Source organism: Ranitomeya imitator, chromosome 2, assembly GCF_032444005.1.
Source record: "Ranitomeya imitator isolate aRanImi1 chromosome 2, aRanImi1.pri, whole genome shotgun sequence".
NCBI classification, from domain to species: domain Eukaryota; kingdom Metazoa; phylum Chordata; class Amphibia; order Anura; family Dendrobatidae; genus Ranitomeya; species Ranitomeya imitator.
In genome coordinates this window covers 239,499,880-239,526,719 of record NC_091283.1, presented here as the reverse complement: position 1 = coordinate 239,526,719, position 26,840 = coordinate 239,499,880, and positions in this window count along the sequence as shown.

Here is a 26,840-nt window from a genome sequence, read left to right as displayed (position 1 = left end):
TACTGCAGGTGGTGCGGAAAATGGTGGCCTTACAGTGACGGCAGGGATGTAGCGTTGCTGACTAGCTTCATTGGCCGAGGGTGCTACAACCTTAAGGGACGTTTGGTAGTTAGTCCAGGCTTGAAAATGCATGGTGGTTAAATGTCTATGCATGCAACTTGTATTGAGACTTTTCAGATTCTGACCTCTGCTTAAGGTAGTTTAACACTTTTGACAGATGACTTTGCGCTGATCAATTGGATGTTGTTTAAAAAAATGCCAGACTGCACTCTTTCGAGCCTCGGATCCCTTTTCAGGCATTGCAGACTGAGCTTTAACCGGATGGCCACGCTGTCCTCCAACAGGTTTTGGCTTTGCCACGCGTTTTGTCCCATCTACGGGCCCGGCAGATGGAACCTGTTGCGATGTTGATGCCTGCTGCGGCCCCTCCTCCTCCGCTTCAGAACTACTGCCGCCTGCACCCTGTTCCCCCAATGGCTGCCAATCGGGGTCAACAACTGGGTCATCTATAACCTCCTCTTCTAGCTCGTGCGCAACTTCGTCTGTGTCACCGTGTAAGTCGGTGGTAGAGCTTTCGTGACGGGGCAACATAGTCTCATCAGGGTCTGATTCTGGATCAGTACCCTGCGAGGGCAATGTTGTGGTCTGAGTCAAAGGACCAGCATAGTAGTCTGGCTATGGCTGTGCATCAGTGCACTCCATGTCAGATTCAACTTGTAATGGGCATGGCCTGTTAACTGTTTCACTTTCTAGGCCAGGGACGGTATGTGTAAAGAGCTCCATGGAGTAACCCGTTGTGTCGCCTGCTGCATCCTTCTCTGTTGTTGTTTTTGCTGAAGAGGACAAGGAAGCGACTTGTCCCTGACCGTGAACATCCACTAACGACGCGCTGCTTTTACATTTACCAGTTTCAAAAGAGGAGGCAAAAGAGCTAGAGGCTGAGTCAGCAAGGTAAGCCAAAACTTGCTCTTGCTGCTCCGGCTTTAAAAGCGGTTTTCCTACTCCCAGAAAAGGGAGCGTTAGAGGCCTTCTGTAGCCAGACGACGAACCTGGCTCCACAGCTCCAGACTTAAGTGCAATATTTTTTTTCCCACGACCACCTGATGCTCCACTACCACTACCATCATTACCAGCTGACAATGAACGCCCACGGCCACGACCTCTTCCACCAGACTTCCTCATTGTTTTAAAAACGTAACCAAAGTAACGGTATTTGTTGCTGTCAAACAACTTACACGGTGAGCTATAACTTCAGTATGATTTAGATATCCCTTTACAGGTGGGTGAGACCGCAATGAAAATCAGGCACAATGTTACACACTCTGTTTTCGGTGGCACCAAATGAGAGAGATGCCACACACGCAGGACTGTCACTCAAGCACAAATGTCAATATTGATCTCCCACTTTTTTTTTTTTTTTTCAGGGAGAATTTAGAAACCAAATAAAAAAAATGATTTTTTCAGGGAGAATTTAGAAACCAAATAAAAAAAAAATAGGCTTTCTATGGCCCACTATTTGAGAGACAGGGATGGCACACCCAGGAGTCAGGAATGGCACACAAGCAGAAAGGCCAATATTAATCTCCCACTGATTTTTTTTAAATTTTTACAGGGAGACTTTAGAAACCAAATAAAAAAAAATGATTCTTTCAGGGAGAATTTAGAAACCAAATAAAAAAAAATGATTTTTTCAGGGAGAATTTAGAAACCAAATAAATAAAAAAAATAGGCTTTCTATGGCCCACTATTTGAGAGAGAGAGATGGCACACACCCAGGAGTCAAGACTGGCACACAAGCAGAAAGGCCAATATTAATCTCCCACTGATTTTTTTTTATTTTTTCAGGGAGAATTTAGAAACTAAATAAAAAAAAATAGGCTTTCTATGGCCCACTATTTGAGAGACAGAGATGGCACACCCAGGAGTCAAGAATGGCACACAAGCAGAAAGGCCAATATTAATCTCCCACTGATTTTTTTTATTTTTTTCAGGGAGAATTTAGAAACCAAATTAAAAAAAAAAATAGGCTTTCTATGGCCCACTATTTGAGAGAGAGATGGCACACTCAGGACTGGCACACAAGCCCAAAGGCCAATATTAATCTCCCATTGTTTTTTTTTTATCAGGGAGAATTTATAAACCCCACAAAAAAAAAAACAGAAAAATAAAAAGGCTTTCTATGGCCCACTATGTGAGAGACATGGCACACACAGGGATGGCACTCTAGCAGAAATGCCAATCTTAATCTCCCACAACTTATTTTTTTAGGGAGAATTAAAAAACAAACAAAAAAAAAACAGGGACTGTTCTACAATTACTATCTCCCTGCAGTAATCTCAGCCAGGTATGGCAGGCAGCAATAAGGAGTGGACTGATGCACAAATTAAATAAAAAGTGTGGACAAACAAACAAGATAGCTGTGCAGAAAGGAAGGAACAACAGGATTTGTGCTTTGAAAAAAGCAGTTGGTTTGCACAGCGGCATACACACAGCAATGCAGCTATCAGGGAGCCTTCTAGGGCAGCCCAATGAGCTACAGCGCTGAGGAAAAAAAATGTAGCTTCCACTGTCCCTGCAAACAAAAGGTGGTGTTGGACAGTGGAAATCGCTACAGCACAAGCGGTTTGGTGGTTAATGGACCCTGCCTAACGCTATCCCTGCTTCTGACGAAGCGGCAGCAACCTGTTATGAATAGGTAATTCAGAACCACAATGGACCTTGAAGTTCAGAGCACACAAGTGACCTGACAAAAACCACAAAACATAGGACGAGCTCTGAGACGTGGAAACTCTGCTGACCGCAATCCCTAAACCTATAAAACCACACTAGAGGTAGCCGTGGATTGCGCCTAACGCTCCCTATGCAACTCGGCACAGCCTGAGAAACTAGCTAGTCCTGAAGATAGAAAAATAAGCCTACCTTGCCTCAGAGAAATTCCCCAAAGGAAAAGGCAGCCCCCCACATATAATGACTGTGAGTTAAGATGAAAATACAAACACAGAGATGAAATAGATTTAGCAAAGTGAGGCCCGACTTACTGAATAGACCGAGGATAGGAAAGATAGCTTTGCGGTCAACACAAAAACCTACAAACAACCACGCAGAGGGGCAAAAAGACCCTCCGCACCGACTAACGGTACGGAGGTGCTCCCTCTGCGTCTCAGAGCTTCCAGCAAGCAAGCAAAACCAAAAAAGCAAGCTGGACAGAAAATATAGCAACAAAAGTAACACAAGCAGAACTTAGCTTATGCTGAGCAGACAGGCCACAGGAACGATCCAGGAGGAAGCAAGACCAATACTAGAACATTGACTGGAGGCCAGGATCAAAGCACTAGGTGGAGTTAAATAGAGCAGCACCTAACGACTTAACCTCATCACCTGAGGAAGGAAACTCAGAAGCCGCAGTACCACTCGTGACCACAGGAGGGAGCTTGATCACAGAATTCACAACAGTATCCCCCCCTTGAGGAGAGGTCACCGAACCCTCACCAGAGCCCCCAGGCCGACCAGGATGAGCCATATGAAAGGCTCGAACAAGATCGGCAGCATGGACATCAGAGGCAAAGACCCAGGAATTATCTTCCTGACCATAACCCTTCCACTTAACCAGATACTGGAGTTTCCGTCTCAAAACACGAGAATCCAAAATCTTCTCCTCTATATACTCAAACTCCCCCTCCACCAAAACCGGGGCAGGAGGATCAACAGATGGAACCACAGGCGCCATGTATCTCCGCAACAATGACCTATGGAATACGTTATGGATGGAAAAAGAATCTGGAAGGGTCAAACGAAAAGACACAGGAGTAAGAACCTCAGAAATCCTATACGGACCAATGAAACGAGGCTTAAACTTAGGAGAGGAAACCTTCATAGGAATGTAACGAGATGACAACCAAACCAAATCCCCAACACGAAGTCGGGGACCCACACAGCGTCTGCGATTAGCGAAACGTTGAGCCTTCTCCTGGGACAAGGTCAAATTGTCCACTACATGAGTCCAAATCCGCTGCAACCTGTCCACCATAGTATCCACACCAGGACAGTCCGAAGACTCAACCTGCCCTGAAGAGAAACGAGGATGGAACCCAGAGTTGCAGAAAAACGGCGAAACCAAGGTAGCCGAGCTGGCCCGATTATTAAGAGCGAACTCAGCCAACGGCAAAAAGGACACCCAATCATCCTGATCAGCAGAAACAAAACATCTCAGATATGTTTCCAAGGTCTGATTGGTTCGTTCAGTCTGGCCATTTGTCTGAGGATGGAAAGCCGAGGAAAAAGACAAATCAATGCCCATCCTAGCACAAAAGGCTCGCCAAAACCTCGAAACAAACTGGGAACCTCTGTCAGAAACGATGTTCTCTGGAATGCCATGTAAACAAACCACATGCTGGAAGAACAATGGCACCAAATCAGAGGAGGAAGGTAATTTAGACAAGGGTACCAAATGGATCATCTTAGAGAAGCGATCACAAACTACCCAAATGACCGACATCTTTTGAGAGACGGGGAGATCCGAAATAAAATCCATAGAGATATGTGTCCAAGGCCTCTTCGGGATCGGCAAGGGCAAAAGCAACCCACTGGCACGAGAACAGCAGGGCTTAGCCCGAGCACAAATCCCACAGGACTGCACAAAAGAACGCACATCCCGCGACAGAGACGGCCACCAAAAGGATCTAGCCACCAAATCTCTGGTACCAAAGATTCCAGGATGACCAGCCAACACCGAACAATGAACCTCAGAGATAACTTTATTCGTCCACCTATCAGGGACAAACAGTTTCTCTGCTGGGCAACGATCAGGTTTATTAGCCTGAAATTTTTGCAGCACCCGCCGCAAATCAGGGGAGATGGCAGACACAATTACTCCCTCTTTGAGAATACCCGCCGGCTCAGGCAAACCCGGAGAATCGGGCACAAAACTCCTAGACAGGGCACCCGCCTTCACATTTTTAGAGCCCGGAAGGTACGAAACCACAAAGTCAAAACGGGAGAAAAACAGCGACCAACGAGCCTGTCTAGGACTCAACCGTTTGGCAGACTCGAGATAAGTCAAGTTCTTGTGATCAGTCAAGACCACCACGCGATGCTTAGCTCCTTCAAGCCAATGACGCCACTCCTCGAATGCCCACTTCATGGCCAGCAACTCTCGATTACCAACATCATAATTTCGCTCAGCAGGCGAAAACTTCCTGGAAAAGAAGTCGCATGGCTTCATCACCGAGCAATCAGCACCTCTTTGCGACAAAACAGCCCCCGCTCCAATTTCAGAAGCATCAACCTCAACCTGGAACGGAAGCGAAACATCTGGTTGACACAACACAGGGGCAGAAGAAAAACGACGCTTTAACTCTTGAAAAGCTTCCACAGCAGCAGAAGACCAATTGACCACATCAGCACCCTTCTTGGTCAAATCGGTCAATGGTTTAGCAATACTAGAAAAATTACAGATGAAGCGACGATAAAAATTAGCAAAGCCAAGGAACTTTTGCAGACTCTTCAGAGATGTCGGCTGAGTCCAATCATAAATGGCCTGGACCTTAACGGGGTCCATCTCGATGGTAGAAGGGGAAAAAATGAACCCCAAAAATGAAACCTTCTGAACACCAAAGAGACACTTTGATCCCTTCACAAACAAAGAATTAGCACGCAGGACCTGGAACACCATTCTGACCTGCTTCACATGAGACTCCCAATCATCCGAGAAGACCAAAATATCATCCAAGTATACAATCAGGAATTTATCCAGGTACTCTCGGAAGATGTCATGCATAAAGGACTGAAATACTGATGGAGCATTGGCAAGTCCGAATGGCATATCTAGGTACTCAAAATGGCCCTCGGGCGTATTAAATGCAGTTTTCCATTCATCGCCCCGTTTAATACGCACAAGATTATATGCACCACGAAGATCTATCTTGGTGAACCAACTAGCCCCCTTAATCCGAGCAAACAAATCAGATAGCAGCGGCAAGGGGTACTGAAATTTGACCGTGATTTTATTTAGAAGGTGGTAATCAATACAAGGTCTCAGCGAACCATCCTTTTTGGCCACAAAAAAGAACCCTGCTCCCAATGGCGATGACGACGGCCGTATATGACCCTTCTCCAAGGATTCTTTTACGTAACTCCGCATAGCGGCGTGCTCAGGTACAGATAAATTAAACAGTCGACCCTTAGGAAACTTACTACCAGGAATCAACTCGATAGCACAATCACAATCCCTATGCGGAGGTAGGGCATTGGACTTGGGCTCATCGAATACATCCCGGTAATCAGACAAGAACTCTGGGACCTCAGAAGGGGTGGATGACGAAATAGACAGAAATGGGACATCACAATGTACCCCCTGACAACCCCAGCTGGACACAGACATTGATTTCCAATCTAATACTGGGTTATGGACTTGTAGCCATGGCAACCCCAACACGACCACATCATGCAGATTTTGCAACACCAGAAAGCGAATATCCTCCTGGTGCGCAGGAGCCATGCACATGGTCAGCTGGGTCCAATACTGAGGCTTATTCTTGGCCAAAGGCGTAGCATCAATTCCTCTCAATGGAATAAGACACTGCAAGGGCTCCAAGACAAACCCACAGCGCCTAGCAAACTCCAAGTCCATCAAATTCAGGGCAGCGCCTGAATCCACAAATGCCATGACAGAATAGGAAGACAAAGAGCAGATCAAAGTAACGGACAAAAGAAATTTCGACTGTACCGTACCAATGGTGGCAGACTTAGCGAACCGCTTAGTGCGCTTAGGACAATCGGAGATAGCATGAGTGGAATCACCACAGTAGAAACACAGCTCATTCTGACGTCTGTGTTCTTGCCTTTCAGCTCTGGTCAAAGTCCTATCGCACTGCATAGGCTCAGGTTTATGCTCAGATAATACCGCCAAATGGTGCACAGATTTACGCTCACGCAAGCGTCGCCCGATCCGAATGGCCAAAGACATAGACTCATTCAGACCAGCAGGCATAGGAAATCCCACCATGACATCCTTAAGGGCTTCAGAGAGACCCTTTCTGAAGATTGCTGCCAAAGCACATTCATTCCATTGAGTGAGCACAGACCACTTTCTAAACTTCTGACAATAAATCTCTATCTCATCCTGACCCTGACACAGAGCCAGCAAATTTTTCTCTGCCTGATCCACTGAATTAGGTTCATCGTACAGTAATCCGAGTGCCAGAAAAAACGCATCAATATTACATAATGCAGGATCTCCTGGCGCAAGTGAAAATGCCCAGTCTTGAGGGTCGCCACGTAATAAAGAAATAATGATCTTAACTTGTTGAACTGGGTCACCAGAGGAGCGAGGTTTCAACGCCAGAAACAGTTTGCAATTATTTTTGAAACTCAGAAATTTAGCTCTATCTCCAGAAAACAAATCAGGAATAGGAATTCTTGGTTCTAACATAGAATTCTGAGCCACAAAGTCTTGAATATTTTGTACTCTTGCAGTGAGAAGATCCACACATGAAGACAGACCTTTAATGTCCATCACCACACCTGTGTCCTGAACCACCCAAATGTCTAGGGGAAAAAAATGGCAAAACACAGTGCAAAGAAAAAAAAATGGTCTCAGAACTTCTTTTTTTCCCTCTATTGAGAAGCATAGAACTTTGGGCCTCCAGTACTGTTATGAATAGGTAATTCAGAACCACAATGGACCTTGAAGTTCAGAGCACACAAGTGACCTGACAAAAACCACAAAACATAGGACGAGCTCTGAGACGTGGAAACTCTGCTGACCGCAATCCCTAAGCCTATAAAACCACACTAGAGGTAGCCGTGGATTGCGCCTAACGCTCCCTATGCAACTCGGCACAGCCTGAGAAACTAGCTAGTCCTGAAGATAGAAAAATAAGCCTACCTTGCCTCAGAGAAATTCCCCAAAGGAAAAGGCAGCCCCCACATATAATGACTGTGAGTTAAGATGAAAATACAAACACAGAGATGAAATAGATTTAGCAAAGTGAGGCCCGACTTACTGAATAGACCGAGGATAGGAAAGATAGCTTTGCGGTCAACACAAAAACCTACAAACAACCACGCAGAGGGGCAAAAAGACCCTCCGCACCGACTAACGGTACGGAGGTGCTCCCTCTGCGTCTCAGAGCTTCCAGCAAGCAAGCAAAACCAAAAAAGCAAGCTGGACAGAAAATATAGCAACAAAAGTAACACAAGCAGAACTTAGCTTATGCTGAGCAGACAGGCCACAGGAACGATTCAGGAGGAAGCAAGACCAATACTAGAACATTGACTGGAGGCCAGGATCAAAGCACTAGGTGGAGTTAAATAGAGCAGCACCTAACGACTTAACCTCATCACCTGAGGAAGGAAACTCAGAAGCCGCAGTACCACTCGTGACCACAGGAGGGAGCTTGATCACAGAATTCACAACAGCAACCTCTCCCTAGGCTCAGATCAGCAGCAGTAAGATGGCGGTTGGCGGGAACGCCCCTTTATAGCCCCTGTGACGCCGCAGACAGCAAGCCAATCACTGCAATGCCCTTCTCTAAGATGGTGGGGACCAGGACCTATGTCATCACGCTGCCCACACTCTGCGTCCACCTTCATTGGCTGAGAAATGGCGCTTTTCGAGTAATTGAAACGCGACTTTGGCGCGAAAGTCGCGTACGGCATGGCCGACCCCACACAGGGGTCGGGTCGGGTTTCATGAAACCCGACTTTGCCAAAAGTCGGCGACTTTTGAAAATGAACGATCCGTTTCGCTCAACCCTAGTGGTAACGCAAAAAATATTTTTTGCAATAAAAAGCGTCTTTCAGTGTGTGACGGCTGCCAATCATAAAAATCCGCTAAAAAACCCGCTATAAAAGTAAATCAAACCCCCCTTCATCACCCCCCTAGTTAGGGAAAAATTAAAAAAAATGTATTTATTTCCATTTTCCCACTAGGGTTAGGGCTAGGGTTAGGGCTAGGGTTAGGGCTAGGGTTAGGGTTAGGGTTAGGGCTAGGGTTAGGGCTAGAGTTAGGGCTAGGGCTAGGGTTAGGGCTAGGGTTAGGGCTAGGGTTAGGGTTAGGGCTAGGGTTAGGGTTAGGGCTACTGTTTAGGTACATTAGGGGCTTTGCAAACGCAATGTGACACCTGCAGACCATTCCATCTAAGTCTGCATTCCAAATGGCGCTCCTTCCCTTCCGAGCCCTCCCATGCGGCCAAACAGTGGTTCCCCCCACATATGGGGTATCAGCGCACTCAGGACAAATTGTACAACAACTTTTGGGGTCCAATTTCCTCTCTTACCCTTGGGAAAATAAAAAATTTGGGGCGAAAAATAATTTTTGTGAAAAAATTTGAATTTTTATTTTTACGGTTCTGCATTATAAACTTCTGTGAAGCACTTGGTGGGTCAAAGTGCTCACCACACCTCTAGATAAGTTCCTTAGTGGTTCTACTTTCCAAAATGGTGTCACTTGTGGTTTTTTTTTAATGTTTAGGCACATCAGGGGCTCTCCAAACGCAACATGGTGTTCCATCTAAATTCCTGTCAATTTTGCATTGAAAAGTCAAACGGCGCTCCTTCCCTTCCGAGCTCTCCCATTCGCCCAAACAGTGGTTTACCCCCACATATGGGGTATCAGCGTACTCAGGACAAATTGTACAACAACTTTTGGGGTCCAATTTCTTCTCTTACCCTTGGGAAAATAAAAAATTGGGGGCAAAAAGATAATTTTTGTGAAAAAATATGAATTTTTATTTTTACGGTTCTGCATTATAAACTTCTGTGAAGCACTTGGTGGGTCAAAGTGCTCACCACACCTCTAGATAAGTTCCTTAGGGGGTCTACTTTCCAAAATGGTGTCACTTGTGGGGGGTTTCAATGTTTAGGCACATCAGGGGCTCTCCAAACGCAACATGGTGTCCCATCTCGATTCCAGTCAATTTTGCATTGAAAAGTCAAATGGCGCTCCTTCGCTTCCGAGCTCTGTCATGCGCCCAAACAGTGGTTTACCCCCACATATGGGGTATCGGTGTACTCAGGACAAATTGTACAACAACTTTTGGGGTCCATTTCTCCTGTTACCCTTGGTAAAATAAAACAAATTGGAGCTGAAGTAAATTTTTTGTGAAAAAAAGTTAAATGTTCATTTTTATTTAAACATTCCAAAAATTCCTGTGAAACACCAGAAGGGTTAATAAACTTCTTGAATATGGTTTTGAGCATCTTGAGGGGTGCAGTTTTTAGAATGGTGTCATACTTGGGTATTTTCTATCATATAGACCCCTCAAAATGACTTCAAATGAGATGTGGTCCCTAAAAAAAAAATGGTGTTGTAAAAATGAGAAATTGCTGGTCAACTTTTAACCCTTATAACTCCCTAACAAAAAAAAATTTTGGTTCCAAAATTGTGCTGATGTAAAGTAGACATGTGGGAAATGTTACTTATTAAGTATTTTGTGTTATGATCTGGTGATTAAGGAGCGACATGTGACTAGCTCTGAGCAGGTGGTAGCTATACTGACCGCAGTCCCTAAGCTCAACACAACATTAAAAGTAGCCGTGGAATGCTCCTAACTCTGCCTAGGCATCTCGTCACAGCCTAAGAGCTAACTACCCCTAAAGACAGAAGCAGGAAAACTATCTTGCCTCAGAGAAAATCCCCAAAGGATAGATAGCCCCCCACATGTAATGACTGTGAGAGGAGAAGGAAATGACATACGTAGTATGAAACAAGATTTAGCACAGGAGGCCACTTCTAGCTAGATAGGAATAGTACAGGAAAGAGCACTGTGCGGTCAGTAAAAAAAAACTAGAAAAAGTCCACCGCAGAGAAATGCAAAAATCTCCACACCTAACTAAAGCCCAGAGCTTCCAGCTTAGCTGAATAGATCCATATTGATAAGCTGGACAAAAGAGCAAAAACAACAAAATGCAGATCAACAAAGTCCACAACAAGTGAACTGCAAAAAGACAAGCAAGGACTTAGCTTTGCTGAGCTGGTCAGAGTGTCAGGAAATCCTAAGAGCAGTGACTCCAGGCAGGAACAATAGACAACTGGTATTGAATGAGAGACAAGGCCAGACTAATATAGCCGAGCCAAGAAGACGATCAGTGAAAACAGCTGCAGAAGCTAAATCCAAGAAGCAGCCATACCACTCAAAACCACAGGAGGGAGCCCAAGAGCAGAACCCACAAAAATGCTACTTACAACCACCGGAGGGAGCCCAAGAGCGGAATTCACAACAGTACCCCCCCCTTGAGGAGGGGTCACCGAACCCTCACCAGAGCCCCCAGGTCGATCAGGACGAGCCAAATGAAAAGCACAAACCAAATCGGTGGCATGAACATTGGAGGCAACAACCCAAGAATTATCCTCCTGGCCATAACCCTTCCACTTAACAAGATACTGAAGCTTCCGCCTTGAAAAACGAGAATCCAAAATTTTCTCAACCCCATATTCCAACTCCCCCTCAACCATCACCGGGGCAGGAGGATCAACAGATGGAACAACGGGCACCACATATCTCCGCAACAAAGATCTATGGAAAACATTGTGGATGGCAAAAGAGGCTGGAAGGGCCAAACGAAAAGACACAGGATTGATAATCTCAGAAATCTTATAAGGACCAATAAACCGAGGCTTGAACTTAGGGGAAGAAACCTTCATAGGAACATGACGAGAGGACAACCAGACCAAATCCCCCACACGAAGCCGAGGACCAACACACCGACGGCGGTTAGCAAAACGCTGAGCCTTTTCCTGGGACAACGTCAAATTGTCCACCACATGAGTCCAAATCTGCTGTAACCTGTCCATCACAGAATCCACACCAGGACAATCAGAAGGCTCAACCTGCCCTGAAGAAAAACGAGGATGGAAACCAAAATTACAAAAGAAAGGCGAAACCAAAGTAGCCGAACTGGCCCGATTATTAAGGGCAAACTCGGCCAACGGCAAAAAAGTCACCCAATCATCCTGATCAGCAGACACAAAGCATCTCAAATAGGTTTCCAAGGTTTGATTAGTTCGCTCAGTTTGGCCATTGGTCTGAGGATGGAACGCCGAAGAAAAAGATAAATCAATACCCATCCTAGCACAAAAGGCCCGCCAAAACCTGGAAACAAACTGGGAACCTCTGTCAGACACAATATTCTCCGGAATGCCATGCAAACGAACCACATGTTGAAAAAACAATGGAACCAAATCAGAGGAGGAAGGCAATTTAGGCAAAGGTACCAAATGGACCATTTTAGAGAACCGGTCACAAACCACCCAGATAACAGACATCCTCTGGGACACAGGAAGATCCGAAATAAAATCCATGGAAATATGCGTCCAAGGCCTCTCCGGAATGGGCAAAGGCAAAAGCAACCCACTAGCGCGGGAACAGCAAGGCTTAGCCCGGGCACAAGTCCCACAGGACTGCACAAAAGAACGCACATCCCGCGACAAGGAAGGCCACCAAAAGGACCTAGCAACCAAATCTCTGGTACCAAAAATCCCAGGATGACCGGCCAACACAGAACAATGGACCTCAGAAATTACCTTACTTGTCCATCTATCAGGAACAAACAGCTTCCCTACAGGACATCGGTCAGGTTTATTAGCCTGAAATTCCTGAAGCGCCCGCCGCAAATCAGGGGAGATGGCAGACAGAATCACCCCTTCCTTAAGAATACCAACCGGCTCAAGGACTCCAGGGGAATCAGGCAAAAAACTCCTAGAGAGGGCATCCGCCTTAACATTCTTAGATCCTGGAAGATATGAGACCACAAAATCAAAACGGGAGAAAACAGGGACCACCGAGCCTGTCTAGGGTTCAGCCGCTTGGCCGACTCAAGGTAAATCAGATTCTTATGATCGGTCAAGTCCACAATGCGGTGCTTGGCTCCCTCAAGCCAATGTCGCCACTCCTCAAATGCCCACTTCATAGCCAATAACTCCCAATTGCCAACATCATAATTGCGTTCCGCAGGCGAAAACTTTCGGGAAAAGAAGGCACACGGTTTCATCACGGAACCATCAGAATTCCTCTGAGACAAAACGGCCCCTGCCCCAATCTCAGAAGCGTCAACCTCAACCTGAAAAGGAAGAGAAACATCCGGCTGACGCAACACAGGGGCAGAAGTAAATCGGCGTTTAAGCTCCTGAAAGGCCTCAACAGCCTCAGAGGACCAATTGGTCACATCAGCGCCTTTCTTCGTCAAATCAGTCAGGGGTTTAACCACACTAGAGAAGTTGGCAATGAAACGGCGATAAAAATTAGCAAAGCCCAAAAATTTCTGAAGGCTCTTCACAGATGTGGGTTGAATCCAGTCATGAATGGCTTGGACCTTAACAGGATCCATTTCTATAGACGAAGGGGAAAAAATAAACCCCAAAAAAGAGACCTTCTGAACTCCAAATAGGCACTTAGACCCCTTCACAAATAGAGCATTATCACGAAGGATCTGGAATACCATCCTGACCTGCTTCACATGAGACTCCCAATCATCGGAAAAAAATCAAAATATCATCCAAATACACAATCAAGAATTTGTCAAGATAATTGCGGAAAATATGATGCATAAAGGACTGAAATACAGAAGGGGCATTAGAAAGCCCGAAAGGCATCACTAGGTATTCAAAATGACCTTCGGGCGTATTAAATGCAGTTTTCCATTCGTCACCCTGTTTAATACGAACAAGATTATATGCCCCTCGAAGGTCAATCTTGGTAAACCAACTAGCCCCCTTAATCCTAGCAAACAGATCAGAGAGCAAAGGTAAAGGGTATTGGAATTTGACCGTGATCTTATTAAGAAGGCGATAATCAATACAGGGTCTTAAGGAACCATCCTTCTTGGCAATAAAGAAGAATCCCGCTCCCAATGGTGATGAAGACGGCCGAATATGCCCCTTCTCCAAAGACTCCTTAACATAGCTCCGCATGGCGGCATGCTCTGGCACAGACAGATTGAAAAGTCGGCCCTTAGGGAACTTACAGCCAGGAATCAAGTCAATAGCACAATCACAGTCCCTATGTGGAGGAAGGGAACTGGACTTGGGCTCATCGAATACATCCTGGAAATCTGACAAAAATTCAGGAACATCAGAAGAGGGGGAAGAGGAAATTGACATTAAAGGAACGTCACTATGTACCCCTTGACAACCCCAACTAGTCACAGACATTGATTTCCAATCCAGCACTGGATTGTGTACTTGTAACCATGGAAAACCCAGTACAACAACATCATGTAAATTATGCAACACCAAAAAACGGCAGTCTTCCTGATGTGCAGGAGCCATGCACATAGTCAGCTGAGTCCAATACTGAGGTTTATTCTTGGCCAATGGTGTGGAATCAATACCCCTCAAGGGTATGGGACTCTGCAAAGGCTGCAAAGAAAAACCACAGCGCCTAGCGGATTCTAAGTCCATTAAGTTCAGAGCAGCGCCTGAATCCACAAATGCCATGACAGAAAAAGATGACAATGAGCAAATCAGGGTCACAGACAGGAGAAACTTAGGCTGCACAGTACTAATGGTAACAGATCTAGCGACCCTCTTAATACGCTTAGGGCAATCCGAAATAGCATGAGCAGAATCACCACAGTAAAAACACAGCCCATTCTGACGTCTGTATCCCCTCTGTTCCGCTCTAGTCAAAATTCTATCACATTGCATGGCCTCAGGACTCTGCTCAGAGGACAATGCCATATGGTGCACCACTTTGCGTTCGCGCAGGCGCCGATCAATCTGAATGGCCAGAGACATAGAATCGCTCAAACCAACAGGTGTGGGAAACCCCACCATAGCATCTTTAAGGGCTTCAGAAAGACCCTTTCTGAAAATTGCTGCCAGAGCATCCTCATTCCATTTAGTGAGCACAGACCATTTTCTCAATTTCTGGCAGTATAATTCTGCCGCTTCCTGACCCTGACACAGGGCCAACAGTGTTTTCTCAGCATGCTCTACAGAGTTAGGTTCATCATACAATAATCCGAGCGATTGAAAAAATGCATCTACATTAAGCAATGCCGGATTTCCTGACTCAAGAGAGAATGCCCAATCCTGAGGGTCGCCACGCAGCGGAGAAATAACTATCTTTACTTGCTGAATAGGATCACCAGAGGAACGGGGTTTCAGAGCAAAAAACAATTTGCAATTATTTTTAAAGTTCAAAAACTTAGATCTATCCCCGTAAAACAAATCCGGAGTAGGAATTCTAGGCTCTAAGGCCAGAGTCTGAATAACATAATCTTGAATACTCTGTACTCTTGCAGCAAGCTGATCCACACGAGAAACTAACCCCTGCACATCCATGCCTGCATCCAAATCCTGAATCACCCAGAAATTAAGAGGAAGAAAAAAGACAAAACAAACCAAAGAAAAAAAAATGGCTCAGAACTCCTTTTCTTTTCCTTCTTTTGAGATGCATTCAGCTCATTTTTGGCCAGTTGTACTGCTATGATCTGGTGATTAAGGAGCGACATGTGACTAGCTCTGAGCAGGTGGTAGCTATACTGACCGCAGTCCCTAAGCTCAACACAACACTAAAAGTAGCCGTGGAATGCTCCTAACTCTGCCTAGGCATCTCGTCACAGCCTAAGAGCTAACTACCCCTAAAGACAGAAGCAGGAAAACTATCTTGCCTCAGAGAAAATCCCCAAAGGATAGATAGCCCCCCACATGTAATGACTGTGAGAGGAGAAGGAAATGACATACGTAGTATGAAACAAGATTTAGCACAGGAGGCCACTTCTAGCTAGATAGGAAAAGTACAGAACAGAGCAATGTGCGGTCAGTAAAAAGAAAACTAGAAAAAGTCCACCGCAGAGAAATGCAAAAATCTCCACACCTGACTAAAGGTGTGGAGGGCAAACTATGCTGCCCAGAGCTTCCAGCTTAGCTGAATAGATCCATATTGATAAGCTGGACAAAAGAGCAAAAACAACAAAATGCAGATCAACAAAGTCCACAACAAGTGAACTGCAAAAAGACAAGCAAGGACTTAGCTTTTCCAAGCTGGTCAGAGTGTCAGGATCAATCCTAAGAGCAATGACTCTAGGCAGGAACAATAGACAACTGGCATTGAATGAGAGACAAGGCCAGACTAATATAGCCGAGCCAAGAAGACGATCAGTGAAAACAGCTGCAGAAGCTAAATCCAAGAAGCAGCCATACCACTCAAAACCACAGGAGGGAGCCCAAGAGCAGAACCCACAAAAATGCTACTTACAACCACTGGAGGGAGCCCAAGAGCGGAATTCACAACAATTTTGTGTGACATATCTCTGTGATTTAATTGCATAAAAATTCAAAGTTTGAAAATTGCGAAATTTTCATAATTTTCGCCAAATTTCTGTTTTTTTCACAAACAAACGCAGGTACTATCAAATAATTTTTACCACTATCATGAAGTACAATATATCCCGAGAAAACAATGTCAGAATCACTGGGATCTGTTGAAGCGTTCCAGAGTTATAACCTCATAAAGGGACAGTGGTCAGAATTGTAAAAATTGGCCCGGTCATTAACGTGCAAACCACCCTCGGGGCTTAAGGGGTTAAGGACCTGCATCTATTTTCACGAAAATTAATCTTGAAAAAACTTCACCATAAACATCAAGGAGCTGATGAATTTATCACTGATGAGGAAAAAGAAGCCTTGGCCAACTTGGAGTCTCTGGCCCTTGAGAGCAATTCCAGCGAGGTAAGTGGCTTCCCCAACCATTTAATTAGTAAATCCCCAAAATTCCCGTCTTTTAACATCTGCCCAGCGGTGGATATTTTCACTAAACTTGTATCAAGGGATCTTGAGGAATTGGCTAAAGGGAGATTTGGGCACTTCAATATATCTGAAATAGACAAACAAGCATTGGAAACACTAAGGGGTTGGGATGACGTGGTCTTCAAACCCGCCAATAAAGGTGGAAACCTTGTCGTGTGGCCCCATGACCTCTATGAGAAACAGGCGCATATATTGTTGGAGGATAAAAAGTGTTATAAAAAGTTGACCAGCAACCCCATCAAAAGATTCCAAGATGAATTATGCATCATCCTAGAGGAAGCTTGTGAAGATGGAGTTATCCCTAAGAGACTTGTAGAGCTAATTGAAAAAATGCATCCACGCATGCCAACATTGTATTTATTCCCGTAGATTCACAAAAATCCGAGCGATCCACCGGGAAGGCCCATGGTTTCTGGTAACGGGGGCCTTTGTGAGGTTATAACACAGATCCTGGATTATTATCTCAAACCATTAGTTGGTAATTTGCCATCTTACATTAAAGACACCACTGCAGCATTACGCAGACTGGACAACTTGCATCTTGGCCCTAATAGCATTATGGTTACGGCAGATGTCGAGGCCCTGTACACGTCAATTAAACACGCTGACGGTATCAGGGCTGTCGCTTCGTACCTAGAGTCCAGTAGTCTGGATAGGAGTTTGATCCAATTGCTTTTGAAACTCTTAGAGTTTGTTTTGATGCACAATGCGTTTGTCTTTGGGCGGGGCACGTATCTGCAGATGCAGGGAACTGCCATGGGTGCCTGCTGTGCTCCCTCCTACGCGAACCTGTTTCTGGGGGCATGGGAAAGGGATATTTTTATCTGCAATCCCATCCCCCAGACATGCAACATCCAGGAGTGGATGAGATTTATCGATGATATCTGGTTCGTGTGGGAGGGTAGCACGGAGGACCTGGATCTCATGATTAGACATTTAAATCAAAACTGCCTCAATATCAAGCTCACTTTCACTTGTGGCAGGATGGTTGATTTCCTGGATCTGCGGATACGTGACCTGCCCAATGGCGATATTACTACTGATGTATTTCGTAAAACTACAGCTACGAACTCAGTATTGCACGCAGAATCTGCCCACCTACAGTCCACTATACAGGGTATCCCAATTGGACAATTCTTGCAGGTAAAACGAATTTGTTCCGACACAAATGATTTTGAAAATCAATCAAAAGAACTGACTGCAATATTCAAAGAACGAGGCTACAGCCACAACAGAGTGATACGTAAAGGATACATTAGGGCCAAAAATACGCCGAGGAATTTGTTATTATATAATAACCAGATTAAAAACAAAAAATAATAAGTGGTTCAAGTTCAGACAAATAATACAGAAGCATTGGTCAGTGCTATATACAGATCCTACCTTGAAACTCTTGTTACCTCCAGCTCCATCCATAGTGGCCAAAAGATCTAGGAACCTTGGAGATATTTTGGTGCATAGCCACTATGTGGACAAAAAGAACACAAATGAATGGGAATCTAAAATGACTGGCTTCTTTCCGTGTGGCAGATGTAAGGCGTGTGCCAACTGTGTCAAAGCTAAAACCTTTACCAACTATAATGGGTCCAGGACCTATGATATCAGGAAATTTATCACGTGCACAACGAAAGGTGTTATTTACCACTCTACATGTCCATGCGGTAAGATATATGTCGGCCTCACCACCAGAGAACTGAGAATTCGGGTTCGAGAACATCATCTAGACATTGCCAAGGCAAAAACAATAGATGATGTTTCAACTTTGAAGACCATCCCCCGACACTACAAAAAATTTCATGATTGTAATCCACATTTGATGAAGGTGAGGGGTATTGATGTAGTCTCAGTGGGACCCAGAGTTGGCGATTTGGGCAAGATCCTTGCCCAGGTCGAAAGCAGATGGATTTTTAGGTTGGGCAGTTTGACCCCGCAGGGCCTCAACGAAAATTTGGGCTTCAGTGCCTTTTTATAAATATGATTGGGTGTACAGTATTCTCTCTGTATCTGTTGGCATCATTTAGGTTTTAGTCTTAGACGGTGGGTTATCCCATTTGTTATTTTAACTTGTCCTTCAGGTGCATATTTTAATTGTCGTTTATTTATTCAGGTATAATTTTCGGTCTGTTATATGGATTCCGTCTGCTGGTGACCTCGCACTTTAGTTTGGATCCAGATACCGCACGTCAGCCTATATCCAGACACCGGAAAGAAACTATTATAAGAGGGTCGTATCTGGGTGAAGAAATCTTGTCTGGAGTAGAGATACCATTGCTGACCTCGTACTTCAGTTTGTACCCGGACATCGTATTCGAGTTTGCATCCAGACATCTGACAGGACCTGACACAAGGTGGCTGCATCTGGGTGTTAAGATCTAGTCTGAAGTAGAAGTACCACTTTGGATAACTGGGACATCGGTGGATATGCTCTTTTTAAAACATTATGGTTACGTTGGACATTTTTTTATATTGGAACTTTTTTGTCCTTTTGGTCTTTTATATGCGGTATTAAGAGATATTGTCATATTTGGAATGTATCATCTACTTAAGATGCCCACAGGTATGGTCTGGAAAAATCCAGATTTGGACTCGAATTGGTACCTGTGTCTTGTAATATTTTTGACAGAAGGTGGGCTACATTATAGTAAACGATTCTGATGATGGTTATAATAATAATAATAATAATAATAATAATTTTTATTTATATAGCGCCAACATATTCCGCAGCGCTTTACAAATTATAGAGGGGACTTGTACATACAATAGACATTACAGCATAACAGAAATACAGTTCAAAACAGATACCAAGAGGAGTGAGGGCCCTGCTCGTAAGCTTACAAACTATGAGGAAAAGGGGAGACACGAGAGGTGGATGGTAACAATTGCTATAGTTATTCGGACCATCCATAGTGTAAGGCTTGGGTGTTCATGTAAAGCTGCATGAACCAGTTAATTAATTTTTTTTTTTTTTTTTAATATAGGCCACACAGGGATCGTTAGGTTAATGCATTGAGGCGGTAGGCCAGTCTGAACAAATGAGTTTTTAGGGCACGCTTAAAACTGTGGGGATTGGGGATTAATCGTATTATACATCAGAGCCACCTAGTGATATACTGCTTACTATAAGGATATTCTCAAAGCCCTCAAGACACAAGTGTCATTCTATGTCTCCATGCATCAATGAGCCGGTATTCTGATTTTACTGCACTAGAGATATGAGTCCCGCAGGAATATTCACAAGTGGTTTTAGAATTTTAGCATCTAGTAAAAATATTACACTGTGTTCACTTACCCGTATGCACGTAAAATACAATTGAGCTGGCATTTTTCATCGCATTAGAGATATAAGTCCCGTTGGATTACTCACATGTGGTCTTAGAATTTTAGCATCTAGCACAAATATCGCACTGGGTTCACATTTATAATAACCAGATGGTGGCACTAAAGGGCAACATAACGTGAGTAAGATGGCTATAAGCACTCACTGCTGCTCACTTGCCAGACTACTTACCGCACCAGTCGTGGCTGTATAATGCAGGAGGGATGTGGAAACCACAAAAGAAACGACCAACAAGGGTAGCTATAATCGAATAAAAAACTCTTTATTAAATACACATATTATAAAAAATACTGTGACACAAATGGAACAGGGTGGGGAAATGGTATAGATCACGATACAGGTACTACCCTATAACTACCAAGGCGTGTAGGCCTAACACTGGCTCCCAATAAGACGTATATATAAAAGGTGTTAGTATGGGGAGAAAACACCAATGTAACGGAATGGCTAATGTATGTGTGAAACACACTATATCCAACTAGTCACTATACCTAGGAACCGACCTTAATGTGTTACGTCTACATCATGCACATGCTACAGTAGCACACATGTGAAATAAGGCCCAGAGAGCTTAGAAGGCTATAGTCGTCCAGGATAACCGCTGGAACCATGCACATAAAACATGAAGTAAACCAGACTAATTAGAAAACAGTAGCCATAACCGCAATCACTAATCCTGGCACCAAGAGAACAACCAGGAGGGTACAAGTGCACCCACATACGTAAACAGACCACATAGTGACGATCATTATTACCTGGTCCTGGGCGGTTAGCGGGTGTATACCAGATGCACGGCCGACACGTCTACCTGACGCGCGTTTCGGAACCGAGGCTCCTTCGTCAGGAGATTTGCGGTTATGGCTACTGTTTTCTAATTAGTCTGGTTTACTTCATGTTTTATGTGCATGGTTCCAGCGGTTATCCTGGACGACTATAGCCTTCTAAGCTCTCTGGGCCTTATTTCACATGTGTGCTACTGTAGCATGTGCATGATGTAGACGTAACACATTAAGGTCGGTTCCTAGGTATAGTGACTAGTTGGATATAGTGTGTTTCACACATACATTAGCCATTCCGTTACATTGGTGTTTTCTCCCCATACTAACACCTTTTATATATACGTCTTATTGGGAGCCAGTGTTAGGCCTACACACCTTGGTAGTTATAGGGTAGTACCTGTATCGTGATCTATACCATTTTTCCACCCTGTTCCATTTGTGTCACAGTATTTTTTATAATATGTGTATTTAATAAAGAGTTTTTTATTCGATTATAGCTACCCTTGTTGGTCGTTTCATTTGTGGTTTCCACATCCCTCCTGGGTTCACATTTATGTAGAGTATAAACATTGCACTATGATTACTAATACGTATTCACGTGTATATCTTACTCACATTTTCTTCTTCTTCTTTTTTATTAAAGATTTGACTACCTCACTATCGGCTTGTTAGCAATATTCATTTTATTCTTTTATCACTCCTTCTTTCCTTTTAAAGAATAGACGTAGCATACGCTGATGGACACTTATGGCTGAATCCGTTATTGGATAATAGTGGCGACTTATTACCTCCTATCCGCAGTGGGGGGATATCGCCCGTTATGTCATCAAGGATACATTTGCCTATAGTCTTGTCATTTACATCAGCGGTCACCTCTATGAGAGTTTCACTTTCCCCCGTGTTTCTTTCCATACTGGTTCATCACGCAAGCTCATCTGGGCTATATACTGTATGTAATTTATTGACAACTTTGCCAAGTATATATACTGTCATCTCTTTATTATTTTTATTTCATTTTTTTGCATTATGATAAACTTAATCTAGTATATACCGATCTTTATTTATTACACCGGGGTTCCCCTTCTAGTGGTATATTTGTGTATTTCATATACATTCACACACTGTGGTAGTATTCCGGTTTATTTAGCTTCAGCAATTGACCTTCTGTTAAGTTCTTTGTAGCGCCTGCTTTTGGGTGTATTCTGTATTTGATCTGGCTTCCTATAGCAATATCACCGATATTTTTGAATACAGTTGTATGATGCAAATAGCAACTTTACACTCAGGTGACCGGGACATACTGTCTAGTGAGAATCCACCCGGCGATATTTTTTATTTACCTTCGGGAAGGCGGTGATCTCTACTGAAATGTGGGGAAGCCCGGATCACGCCTCCTTCCCTTGCACGTTACATTGGGCGGCTCAGTGGCTGTCAGTATTGTGCGAAACAGGTGCGCATGTACGATATGACGTGCAGACCTGGTCACCGCCCAGTGTTTCTGTGATTGGACGGTTACCATATAAAGGCCGACGACACGTACCGTTTAAGACACACCCCCAGGAAGAAGCATCACGTGAAACGCGCGTCGGGGTATGCGGCAACAGCACGCCACCAGGCTGGGTACTTTTGCTTAAACAGGTAATATGTATAGCACAAGGGACACTGCATGTTAAATATTGGCTTCTTGCTTAGGGTTTTTGCCAGCACGATACAGGTTGCTATATGTGGCAGATGGCTGTGATTATGTTAATAACCCGGTTATCACTTAGCAGTGTGTACCAGTAATCTTACCAATATGAGCGTATGTCTCCACAGGGAGCGGCTGCAATTATAGCAGCTCTTGATAGCATCGGGTCATATGTTTTGGCTGGATAAATGAGGATCCAGTTTAATCTTATTATTGTATTGATCTTTTTTATACAGCACCTTAATTTAAGGAATTTGGTGTAGAATTATAAATACTGGTCACGCTTTTCAATGCAGTGTCTTTATTTGCGTACATTATAAATGTTTTACTCCTGCTGACCGCACGTTTGGTTGTTCAGAGGCACCTTGTCTAAAATATGTGTGTATATATGTGATGTATTTTTATCTATGTGTTAATAAAATATGTTTATTTTATGAATTCTATTGATGGCACTTCTTGGACCACAGTATATATATCTGTGTTCCTGGTAGGTTCGATTTAATATACGAAGTGTTACATACTCCCCTTTGGGGTTATGGGTGTGGGCGTTGTGCTTACACCATTTTTTAATAACCAGCAATGACAAACAAGCCCGTAGAGACATGTTCACACCACCAAGAGACTTGAAAACACAAAAAAGCACAGTAAAACCAAAAACACACTGTTGCAAAAAAATCACAGTGGACAGCAAGTGCTAGTAAAAAGATGGAAAAAACAGGGTATTTGGTTGATACGTTTTTTGCAAAAAATATATATTAAGCCGCTCTACCAAACGTCAAGGTATACCCATATCAGAGCAGTCCTAACTAATGTATGTAATCCCTATCTGATGTATTTAAAACCTGGTCATATGTACAATACCTGTATGAGCAGGATTCAGAAAAGGAATGTCCATGTGGACACGCTGGACAGAACGGCTCCTGTGCGCACAGCTCAAAAAAAGAGGGGTGGAGGCCTCCCCAGTCTTGTGGACACAAGAAAACAATTATATGAAACCAGAACACATGAGCTGCGCGCACAGTGAACAAGCCCGTAGAGACATGTTCACACCACCAAGAGACTTGAAAACACAAAAAAGCACAGTAAAACCAAAAACACACTGTTGCAAAAAAATCACAGTGGACAGCAAGTGCTAGTAAAAAGATGGAAAAAACAGGGTATTTGGTTGATACGTTTTTTGCAAAAAATGTATATTAAGCCGCTCTACCAAACGTCAAGGTATACCCATATCAGAGCAGTCCTAACTAATGTATGTAATCCCTATCTGATGTATTTAAAACCTGGTCATATGTACAATACCTGTATGAGCAGGATTCAGAAAAGGAATGTCCATGTGGACACGCTGGACAGAACGGCTCCTGTGCGCACAGCTCAAAAAAAGAGGGGTGGAGGCCTCCCCAGTCTTGTGGACACAAGAAAACAATTATATGAAACCAGAACACATGAGCTGCGCGCACAGTGAACAAGCCCGTAGAGACATGTTCACACCACCAAGAGACTTGAAAACACAAAAAAGCACAGTAAAACCAAAAACACACTGTTGCAAAAAAATCACAGTGGACAGCAAGTGCTAGTAAAAAGATGGAAAAAACAGGGTATTTGGTTGATACGTTTTTTGCAAAAAATGTATATTAAGCCGCTCTACCAAACGTCAAGGAATACCCATATCAGAGCAGTCCTAACTAATGTATGTATTCCCTATCTGATGTATTTAAAACCTGGTCATATGTACAATACCTGTATGAGCAGGATTCAGAAAAGGAATGTCCATGTGGACACGCTGGACAGAACGGCTCCTGTGCGCACAGCTCAAAAAAAGAGGGGTGGAGGCCTCCCCAGTCTTGTGGACACAAGAAAACAATTATATGAAACCAGAACACATGAGCTGCGCGCACAGTGAACAAGCCCGTAGAGACATGTTCACACCACCAAGAGACTTGAAAACACAAAAAAGCACAGTAAAACCAAAAACACACTGTTGCAAAAAAATCACAGTGGACAGCAAGTGCTAGTAAAAAGATGGAAAAAACAGGGTATTTGGTTGATACGTTTTTTGCAAAAAATGTATATTAAGCCGCTCTACCAAACGTCAAGGTATACCCATATCAGAGCAGTCCTAACTAATGTATGTAATCCCTATCTGATGTATTTAAAACCTGGTCATATGTACAATACCTGTATGAGCAGGATTCAGAAAAGGAATGTCCATGTGGACACGCTGGACAGAACGGCTCCTGTGCGCACAGCTCAAAAAAAGAGGGGTGGAGGCCTCCCCAGTCTTGTGGACACAAGAAAACAATTATATGAAACCAGAACACATGAGCTGCGCGCACAGTGAACAAGCCCGTAGAGACATGTTCACACCACCAAGAGACTTGAAAACACAAAAAAGCACAGTAAAACCAAAAACACACTGTTGCAAAAAAATCACAGTGGACAGCAAGTGCTAGTAAAAAGATGGAAAAAACAGGGTATTTGGTTGATACGTTTTTTGCAAAAAATGTATATTAAGCCGCTCTACCAAACGTCAAGGTATACCCATATCAGAGCAGTCCTAACTAATGTATGTAATCCCTATCTGATGTATTTAAAACCTGGTCATATGTACAATACCTGTATGAGCAGGATTCAGAAAAGGAATGTCCATGTGGACACGCTGGACAGAACGGCTCCTGTGCGCACAGCTCAAAAAAAGAGGGGTGGAGGCCTCCCCAGTCTTGTGGACACAAGAAAACAATTATATGAAACCAGAACACATGAGCTGCGCGCACAGTGAACAAGCCCGTAGAGACATGTTCACACCACCAAGAGACTTGAAAACACAAAAAAGCACAGTAAAACCAAAAACACACTGTTGCAAAAAAATCACAGTGGACAGCAAGTGCTAGTAAAAAGATGGAAAAAACAGGGTATTTGGTTGATACGTTTTTTGCAAAAAATGTATATTAAGCCGCTCTACCAAACGTCAAGGTATACCCATATCAGAGCAGTCCTAACTAATGTATGTAATCCCTATCTGATGTATTTAAAACCTGGTCATATGTACAATACCTGTATGAGCAGGATTCAGAAAAGGAATGTCCATGTGGACACGCTGGACAGAACGGCTCCTGTGCGCACAGCTCAAAAAAAGAGGGGTGGAGGCCTCCCCAGTCTTGTGGACACAAGAAAACAATTATATGAAACCAGAACACATGAGCTGCGCGCACAGTGAACAAGCCCGTAGAGACATGTTCACACCACCAAGAGACTTGAAAACACAAAAAAGCACAGTAAAACCAAAAACACACTGTTGCAAAAAAATCACAGTGGACAGCAAGTGCTAGTAAAAAGATGGAAAAAACAGGGTATTTGGTTGATACGTTTTTTGCAAAAAATGTATATTAAGCCGCTCTACCAAACGTCAAGGTATACCCATATCAGAGCAGTCCTAACTAATGTATGTAATCCCTATCTGATGTATTTAAAACCTGGTCATATGTACAATACCTGTATGAGCAGGATTCAGAAAAGGAATGTCCATGTGGACACGCTGGACAGAACGGCTCCTGTGCGCACAGCTCAAAAAAAGAGGGGTGGAGGCCTCCCCAGTCTTGTGGACACAAGAAAACAATTATATGAAACCAGAACACATGAGCTGCGCGCACAGTGAACAAGCCCGTAGAGACATGTTCACACCACCAAGAGACTTGAAAACACAAAAAAGCACAGTAAAACCAAAAACACACTGTTGCAAAAAAATCACAGTGGACAGCAAGTGCTAGTAAAAAGATGGAAAAAACAGGGTATTTGGTTGATACGTTTTTTGCAAAAAATGTATATTAAGCCGCTCTACCAAACGTCAAGGTATACCCATATCAGAGCAGTCCTAACTAATGTATGTAATCCCTATCTGATGTATTTAAAACCTGGTCATATGTACAATACCTGTATGAGCAGGATTCAGAAAAGGAATGTCCATGTGGACACGCTGGACAGAACGGCTCCTGTGCGCACAGCTCAAAAAAAGAGGGGTGGAGGCCTCCCCAGTCTTGTGGACACAAGAAAACAATTATATGAAACCAGAACACATGAGCTGCGCGCACAGTGAACAAGCCCGTAGAGACATGTTCACACCACCAAGAGACTTGAAAACACAAAAAAGCACAGTAAAACCAAAAACACACTGTTGCAAAAAAATCACAGTGGACAGCAAGTGCTAGTAAAAAGATGGAAAAAACAGGGTATTTGGTTGATACGTTTTTTGCAAAAAATGTATATTAAGCCGCTCTACCAAACGTCAAGGTA